Source organism: Neodiprion virginianus, chromosome 7, assembly GCF_021901495.1.
Source record: "Neodiprion virginianus isolate iyNeoVirg1 chromosome 7, iyNeoVirg1.1, whole genome shotgun sequence".
In the NCBI taxonomy this organism is placed as follows: domain Eukaryota; kingdom Metazoa; phylum Arthropoda; class Insecta; order Hymenoptera; family Diprionidae; genus Neodiprion; species Neodiprion virginianus.
Window position 1 is genome coordinate 12,710,457 of NC_060883.1, and position 9,098 is coordinate 12,719,554.

At 39.5% G+C, this 9,098-nt stretch overlaps 1 long non-coding RNA gene across 1 annotated transcript; it reads right to left on the minus strand.

The window, feature by feature from the left end:
- Window positions 1-2,977: 2,977 nt before the first annotated feature.
- Window positions 2,978-4,365, minus strand: LOC124308953 (uncharacterized). The gene is made up of 2 exons (XR_006909151.1): window positions 4,087-4,365; window positions 2,978-3,586 (listed from the first exon to the last, which is right to left on the minus strand). It is a non-coding gene; the product is annotated as an uncharacterized LOC124308953 (long non-coding RNA).
- Window positions 4,366-9,098: the final 4,733 nt, after the last annotated feature.

Sequence of the window (9,098 nt, forward strand, 5' to 3'; positions counted from 1 at the left end):
GACCAAGGAACACGACGACAAACTCCTTTATATCAAGTGGGAGATAAAGTAATGATCAAGAACCATACGCGACAGAACGCCTTGGAAAGGATTTGGAATGGACCATTCGTCGTCGTCGAGATCAACGAACAAAAAGGAAATATCACTTACAAGAAAACCGCGGATGATTCCACAGCGTCTTATTGGAAGACCCATCTGAATAATACCAAACCGTACTACGAATACGACACCGGACCAAGGGAAAACGATCCAATCCCTAGAATTAAACTAAAACGGGTTCAGGGCAACGATTGGATCTCCACGGAATAGAGTCTTAGTTTCTTTTGTTATAGGTGTAGCAGTCTGTCCCTAGCCTACTTCGAGGTCTCAGTTATCAATGGGACTCTACTCCAGGAGGAAGTGGGCAAAGTATACATGTACCAGGAAAGATGGAAGATATTCCAATCCATTGACGCAAGTGGGTTCACCAAACCATTACTCGACATTCACGACAAACTCGGAGGCCTCCAGACGATACGGGATACCTATCTGGACCATTGGAACCCTGGTCAGCGATCCCTCGCCCAGTCCGCCCTGGACGCTTTAGATTTAGAATTTGCCCGTGCCTCGTCACACAAGAATATTTTGGAAGTCATTTTAGACTTGGGTGCGCCTATTCTTCAAATGACGCGCCGCCCCTCTAAATTAAGGGAATCTCAATCCCACGGAACCAAAACAAGTACTCCGAAAGCACTCGCGTCGAGCGACGTTACTTACGAAGCCTCGCGCGAAGCTGAGGCGGTATTTGGAAAACATGTCCTTCTGACGGGCCTGGCAAATGAAATGTATCCCCTAAGGAAACCTTATCTCACGCCAAACATCAGACCGAAAAGAGGAATGTTTAACTTTTTAGGAACAATCCAAAAATCAATCTATGGAACTGTTGACGCGGATGATTTGGAAATAATTAATGGGAATCTAGCCTCACTAAAAAATGTAACGGACACTCTAAATCTTGTTGTAACCAAGTCCTTGCACATAAATCAAGTCCAAATTAATATCTTGAATACAAATCAGCTCAAACTTAAACACTCTTTGGAAACTGTATGGGGACAATTAGAATCATTAAAAATAAAAGGTAACGAAACGCTTGCTTATCAGGAATACATGGAAGCTATAACTCTAAGTTTATTCGAAATTAAGGAACTGCAACGACTAATCGACCTGGTAATGACTGCCGTGCAATTAGGAAGGCATGGTATCATCGATAACACCCTTTTTACTCCAAAGGAGCTTATGACAGCTCTTCAAGCTTTCGACGCCAATGACAAAAAGACACTAATACCTATTGAGGAGGAAAATTACGAGAAGTTCATTAAAATAAGTGATTTAACTATAACCACAGATAAAGGCAAACTTATTTATATACTCACAGTGCCTTACTTAGAAAAGGAACCTTGGGTAATAATTCAGAATACCCCGGTACCCGTAAGAATAAATCACACTTATGTAACGCTTAACCCAACATATGCTTTGAAATTAGTACGTAAGAATTTTATAAGAGAAGCCACATTTTCTCAACTGAAACAGATAACCGATTATTTTATTGGTGATTACCGCGATGTGGGACATCGCAACGATACTATTGAACTTTGTGAGAAAATAACTGATCCCATACCACGAGGATGCACGCTGAGTCGTTTTCTCGTCACAGATATTGCTTACATAAGAACGCAGGGATCGCAAATAATCTTACCTTCGAAGCCAATTGAGGTAACCATAACATGCGCTTCAATGCAGACTTTTATTATTCAAATCACCAAGCCATCCCTGATAACCACGAATCAGAGCTGCGAACTTCAAACTTTGAAAACGCGAGTCAAATTAATCGTAGAACATATGACTTCTCAATTAACAGAAATACATGCAGATACCATTTCCCCGCTAAACAAATTTGTAACGGGCCGGGAAATTGTATTGCATCACGTGATTAACTTGGATACCCTCAAGGATCAAGGACAAGCCATTTGAGACCTTGAGAGTGTCCTCGCGAATAACGAAGCGACCCTTCGGGTAAACAATACATGGGCTAACTTCAAAGGTATAGGGATCCCATCAATAGCTGCCGTTTCTGGAACGATATCCGTCTTGTCTATTCTACTCTTGCTGTGGAAATATAATATACCCACCTATATTTCGGCGTTCGCCGGATATTGTTGCCAAAGGAATCCCTCTGCTTTGGAAGTAGTAGAACGAAGGAAATTAAAACGCAGGATTGAGACACAACCCAATAAACATTGCTGGTAAATAAATCGTAAGAAATTCGTCGAAAAATAACGTTGTATATAGTTGAATAATCGTTCAGCACATACGTTTTTTCTCGTGAAAAATGTCCGCCCTGATATAGGTTTTTTCTACTGCGCTCATCAACGTTTTCTGTTAGTGATTATGATCTGGATATTCCACGGTTGAAGTAAACGTCGAAATTACGGTTTTCAGAAACGTAATGAAACAAGTATGAAAGAACGCAATTTAAATGTTAACGTAGACGTTTAATATATACCTGTTATAGCCACCATTTTTCGTGGTTCAAACACGTTTAATAAGCGTGTTCATTGGAAAATTTTTTTTATAATAATACACGTACTTAATGTGTGTTGATTTAACGTAAAAACGATATCCGTAAACAATTATTATACGTTTAATTGAATACACTTAATCGAATATCACGCGGTTCCGATAAACGTGTAACAACCAACTTGAGAATATGTTTTCGGTATAATTTTTCATGTACTATATTAATACACAAGCTGTTAAAAGCTTCTTGTATGGTCAATATGGACTTATCTCAGGGGTTAGATGATACAGCAACGCTCACATTCTTAGCTATTTCAGTAATGGTAACTTGCACCGATTAAATGATATTAATTATTTTACATCCACACCTATGTATTCTTATGAGAAATACAGGACAACTAAATGAGATAAAGCACACACCTTTGCGAAACATGATATATATTTATTATAAGGTACTTTCATCCAAGGCAACAATGACAATAGTTACATTGCACACGTATCGAAATATCCGCTTTAACAATGTATCCGAAACATGACAGTAGTTTTTTATATACCAGTTTGTCTGTATCGTTGATGCGGACATTTTATTATGCCAACGATGTAACTGTGTGAATGTTGACTGGGATGTATAAATAAACATACAGTCTTTTACATATACGCATACCTCAATTGTACAGATGTACTCACAAGAGTATAGAAGTATAGCAAATAGTAAAATTGAGTAAACATGAACAAACAAAAACTTATATCCGATACAAGAGGTTTGATAACAAATAAAACATGAAACAAAATAATCATACAATGATTATACCCTAACGAGGAAAATTGTTAACTTTCATCTCGGGACTAGGTAAAAAATCACAATCCTGACAAAGTAAAATAATAAAAAGTATTGGCACATTATTTCAAAAAAGAACACAGACGCTATAGAAAGCGTTGTCTAGGTACGCAGTACGCATAAGTTTTAATTATTATTCGACCGCAGCTGGAGCATTCACTTCCTCGATATCACTGCTAATCCGTCAAATACCTGAAAATACATAGTATTTAACACCTGTATTCTAGGTAGAATAATCTTTATGTGCCATTTCAACGTTCTCTCAACGTGTCTTGACAGGTCTATTATATATCATTTCAACCACTGTGTGTTTATTGGGAAAAGATGCAGCCACTAAATGATCGTTCATTCGTACATGATACGTATGTGTTAGCGATCTATTTCACTGGATAACCTTATAAAAGAAAAACGATGCCTGCACAAGTAAGAATGAAGCTAACAATAAATATCTGCGGCTTCTATTTGCAATCAGTATATATTCCATACCATAGACATGCTTCTTATAGCATTATCTACAAGCAATTCTATTGTGCCTACATCCTTTCGGCGACGTTCAAAAGCAAGTACGACGCAATCACAAAGTATTTGTTTCTTCTTTTTATTGTCAGGTTATTTACGCCTGTATTGTCATTTTCGTCTGTATTGAATCATCGTGATAAATTTTTCCAAATAGAAAATACATTTGTACTTACCAGCTTATGAAGGCTCACATAAACACGGACGTGCACTGACCTCGGAAGTTGGTCAAATTAGACTGATTCACTGATCGCGTGAGCTGAGAGCCTTCGCGAACGGTGGTGGGGGGGGGGGGGCATTCTGGCGCGTCGTCCTCGGCTCTCAGCGTGCAGGAACCGTACGAGTTACAACACGCTGACCTAGCGAGCCAATCAGAGGCAGAAGAAGAGGCGCGAGTATTTCACGCTAGGACATTCTCGATTCTTCGCGACCGCTTGTCGTTTGATACATGCGCTCATTATACGTATATGTAACATCCATGGTACACGAGCTTCATTTACGGCCACTCGCTTTCCTAGCATGGGTTATTCCAATATATACATTATGGTATAGGAAAACGTATGTTTTACAATTAATAAAGACGCCGCGAAGGGATGCACTTATATGCTCAACTACGTAATTTCTTGGTGACCTTTGTAAAAAAATCTGTTCATCGATTTTTCAACTTTTTTTCCTATGTTGGGGAATTAACAATAACACAAGGAAAAGAATTTGAAAAAATGGAGGTAACATATAGTTCTACTTTACAATATTACGTAGAATAAAATTATCACTTCTAGTGTTATGTCACCTGAATTTTTTCATATTTTTGATGATACTTACTAGTTTATCGAATGAAAAAAAAGATTGGAAATCGAATGACCAGTTGTTTACAAAATTTAAGGTAATCAGAAAAACGTGCTGAGGAGGATAACAAAACGTTGAATTTTAGTCACTGCTAACATGAGAAAAACTTGAATATAATGATTATAGTTCCAAATTCAAACATCGCAATATGTAAGTAAATGATGTAAAAGTTGATTCCTGCCCTCACTATGTTGAAAAGGGTAGTATTCTTGGATATGAAGGTCAGAAAGGTACGAAACAAATCTTGTTTACGTTTCGGCCCGAGTAGGTATATAATTCTGTGTATCGATATGACAAGTCTATGTACGACGTAATTTTCACGTATTACATGTGATCAGTAGATCAAAAGTGTATTGACTTAATTATTAAACAATTAATGAGAACATATTGGCAAGGTATGGTAACTATACGAAACGTTAAACTTGTGTTACTGGTGAAGGAATAAAATATGTATATTAGCTGTTCATGAGACTAGAAATATAATGGATTTTACCACACGTTTATACTACGGATCTCGCTTACCACAATAAAACGTTGATGATGGAACGCAGAAATTTTGTATTTTAATACCTACAAATATACCGATTTTTAACGAATTTAAATTGACAATTGAGCTAGTAAACAAAACGTTGATTATTAGTCTAGAAACCGTTGTTTAAATGTTGTAGAAAAGCAGTGAATGAAACGTTAAACTTGTGTTGCCGGTGAAGGAATAAAACATGTATATTAACTGTTCATAGGACTAGAAATATAAACGGTTTTACCACACGTTTATACTACGAATCTCGCTTACCACAACAAAACGTTGACGATGAAACGTAGAAAATTTGTATTTTAATATCTATAAATATACCGGTTTTTAACGAATTTAAATTAGCAATTGAACTAGTAAACAAAACGTTGATTATTAGTCTAGAAACCGTTGTTCAAATGTACGTGTAATGAAAATCGTATAATATTTGTGGAGAGACAACGATTAATATTTTACTGAAAAATTACCGTATATCGAACACGGTAATATTTTCTACCTATACCATAATTATACGACCTTAACGTTTCTTCAACCACATTTTAACCGGCTCATGTTTACTGGGAAGCTAAACGTAACGAAAGAATCCTACGAGAAATCAGAAGCCGCAGAGACGCGCCTTTGTCTTCGTCGGGGGATGTGATGGAACTAGAACATTTCTAGTTAAATGTAACAGTTTATATCCTCTCGTAGGAATATGCCGGGGATCATTTAGATGAGTGCAAAATTTATCATGCAGCGTAGCCCGCCTTATGCGCTTGGCTTTCTCATCGGCAGCAGTGCTCAAATTACGCGATTATGCACTTCATATGCACTGTCGCCGAGCCCGGCGAGAGGCCGTGTGAGCAGTCTCAATACTGCTTCCAGGCGTAACGCACGTCTAATTTAATATAATATAACGTTAACACTTCCTTTTACCATTTGTTATTATCAATTACCATTCAATTTCTCTGTTTGAATAAACATATAAATACATATATAATCGTTGCGCAATATTTGCATGACACCGTGATGAATTTTGACAAACTTTCGGAGCAAAATGTCAAAAGACACAAACGGCACGGTGAATTACTCCCGAATAGTGTACGTGCAATATTCTGTGGACCGTCGAATTGTGGTAAAACTAATGCGTTGCTCACACTGATAACCCATCCCAACGGACTCAGATTTAAAAATATCTACATCTACTCGAAATCTCTCAACCAACCTAAATACCAATTGTCGAAGCAATTGTTGGACCATGTTGAGTATACGGAGTATTTTGCGTTTACCGAGCGTGAGAAAGTGATTACACCGGAAGAAGCACGGCCCAACTCAATAATCATATTTGACAATGTAGCGTGCGAGAAGCAGAACAATATTAGAGCCTACTTATGCATGGGTAGACATCACGACGTTGACTGTTTCTATCTCTGTCAGACGTACGCGCGTATTCCCAAATATCTCGTGCGCGACAACGTAAACTTACTCGTGTTATTCAAACAAGACGATATGAACCTGAGACACGTATACAACGACCATGTAAACACCGATATGTCTTACACAGAGTTTAAAAGTGTGTGCTCTGCATGCTGGAACGGTAAGAAGTACGGGTTTCTGGTGGCGACAAAGACAGTGAGCTCAACGAAGGACGATACAGGAGGGGATTCGATTCTTTTGTTAGCCTGGGAAAGTAATGAAATCTAACGTTTTTGAGCGAGAGACGCAGTAGCGTTGCAGACTCAGTTGCGTCAACATGCAGAGCTCTGAAATTTCCAAGCAAAAAGATGTCCTACATCAGATCGCTCAAGCAGGTGCTGCGGTTCGTCGAAAACACAGATTGCTCAAGTCGGGCAAGGAATCTACGACTCAGAAATCGAGTAACGTTTTCAAACCAGTAGTGACTCCGTTGCAAGAACTGGTGAATGTTACAAAAGATACCAAACCTGTCAAACAAGAGGTAGAAGAAATTAAAGAAGAAATGACGCAGATGAAGAATGAAACAAAAAATGAAACTGTCTCGGAAATGGACGATTCCTTTGCTTCGGCAGAAGGTGAAACAATCGTAGAAACACCAGTCGAGAAAATCGAGGACGAGTATTTTGCACTGATGAAAGATGCGAAGTCAAAAGGCAAATTGGACAACGTGTACGGTGTACGCAACCTCTCAAACGGACTAATGATTGGTGATTCGTTGATATCTTTTGAGAGTGACTACGTTCGTATTGGCGATACGCCTTACCCGAAAACGAAGGGTTTGCTGGAACTTTTGTTCAAAAAGAAGCCTGACGGTTCTTCTGTGAGCGCCGGAGATCGGGAAAATTTTAAAAACATAATCCTCGCATCGAATGCGCATAAAAAGTATTACTTATCCGATGGGGCTGTTCGAAACGATAACAGTTACAAATTCAAAAATGTCATTGCCGAATTGATGTATTATTCCCCATCACCGCGCTGGAAGGGTAAAGGTCGACTTCCGCAAGCTATGATCACTCGACAAGGTGTTGAAACGGAATACGTTTTCTGGGATGATCCAAACGAGTTAGTGGAGCGTCCGCGTTTACTCCTGGCATCTCAGGCAGCGGAAAATCCAAGTCACAATAACGAAATAATCTCCGTTATCGAAGAGCTACGCGAAGCAGGAATCATTTATTAAGCAGCTCCCATCGTTTTTGCATTCATTACCGAGATGAGCGTGGACGTGTTTGGACGGCATCTGGATAAAAACACGACCGCGAGCACTCGCGGTCCTCCGGGTGTCGGATTTCAAATAACAGCGGACGGGCATGAGGATATATGGAACAAGAGACTGTGCAATGTCGCAGATCCCGCAGAGCCGAACAATGCTGTAACTTTAAAAACCTTGAGACGGAAATTCAACGTGCTGCAAAAACAAATCGACAACCTCGATCAAATGATTAAAGCTTTAGAGCTCACCACGGAGAAAGCCTTGGATACCTTCTACACAGACTTCAAAACAGGCAGAGACCTGTCTATTCGAAATGCTGATAACATTTCTCAATTGGACACCCGACTAAAAGCGTAGGAATATGAACGAGGAAAAGCAAGCACTGTTGACGGAACTGCATAAGCCTGCAGGCCGGAATTACCCGCGTCGCCGTGTGGACGTGCGCGGCATTGACGAGACCTGGCAGGCGGATCTTGTTGATATGAGGTTGTTGGGAAAGACGTCGCACGATGTATGCGTGTATGAGTGTGTGTGTGTACGAGATGGTAATTTTGGCAACGCCCAAATTACCATATACAATTCCGAACCACCGTTGATCCGTGTGGATTAGTCTGAACGCGAGGCTCACCGAGAGCGCACCTGTACACAAATCTTTCTTCAAATATAATAAACACATATATTACAACAGAGGTCATACGCTGGACAAAACAAAGGCTACAAGTAAATGCTCACAGTTATTGATATTTTTTGAACGTATGGGTGGGCTGTACCGATGAAGAGCAAGTCTGTAGATGATGTTACGAAGGCAATGGAATCTGTGCTTGTTCAAGGACGGGTGCCGAAAAATTTACACATCTACAGCGGAACGGAATTTCACAACTCGAAATTTGAATCGCTTATGATACGCTACGGAATCAAACTTTACTCCACGTACAGTAATTTGAAGACTTCGATCTGTGAACGTTTCAATCGCACGCTGAAAGGTAAAATGTAGACACAGTTCAGCATGCAAGGAAGCTACAAGTGGCTCGATATCTTATCTGATTTGGTTTCGGCTTACAACAACGTCAAACACCAAACTACAAGAATGAAACCGTCGGATGTCACCGTTGCAAACGAGAGGCTGTTATTACGTCAGGCGTACG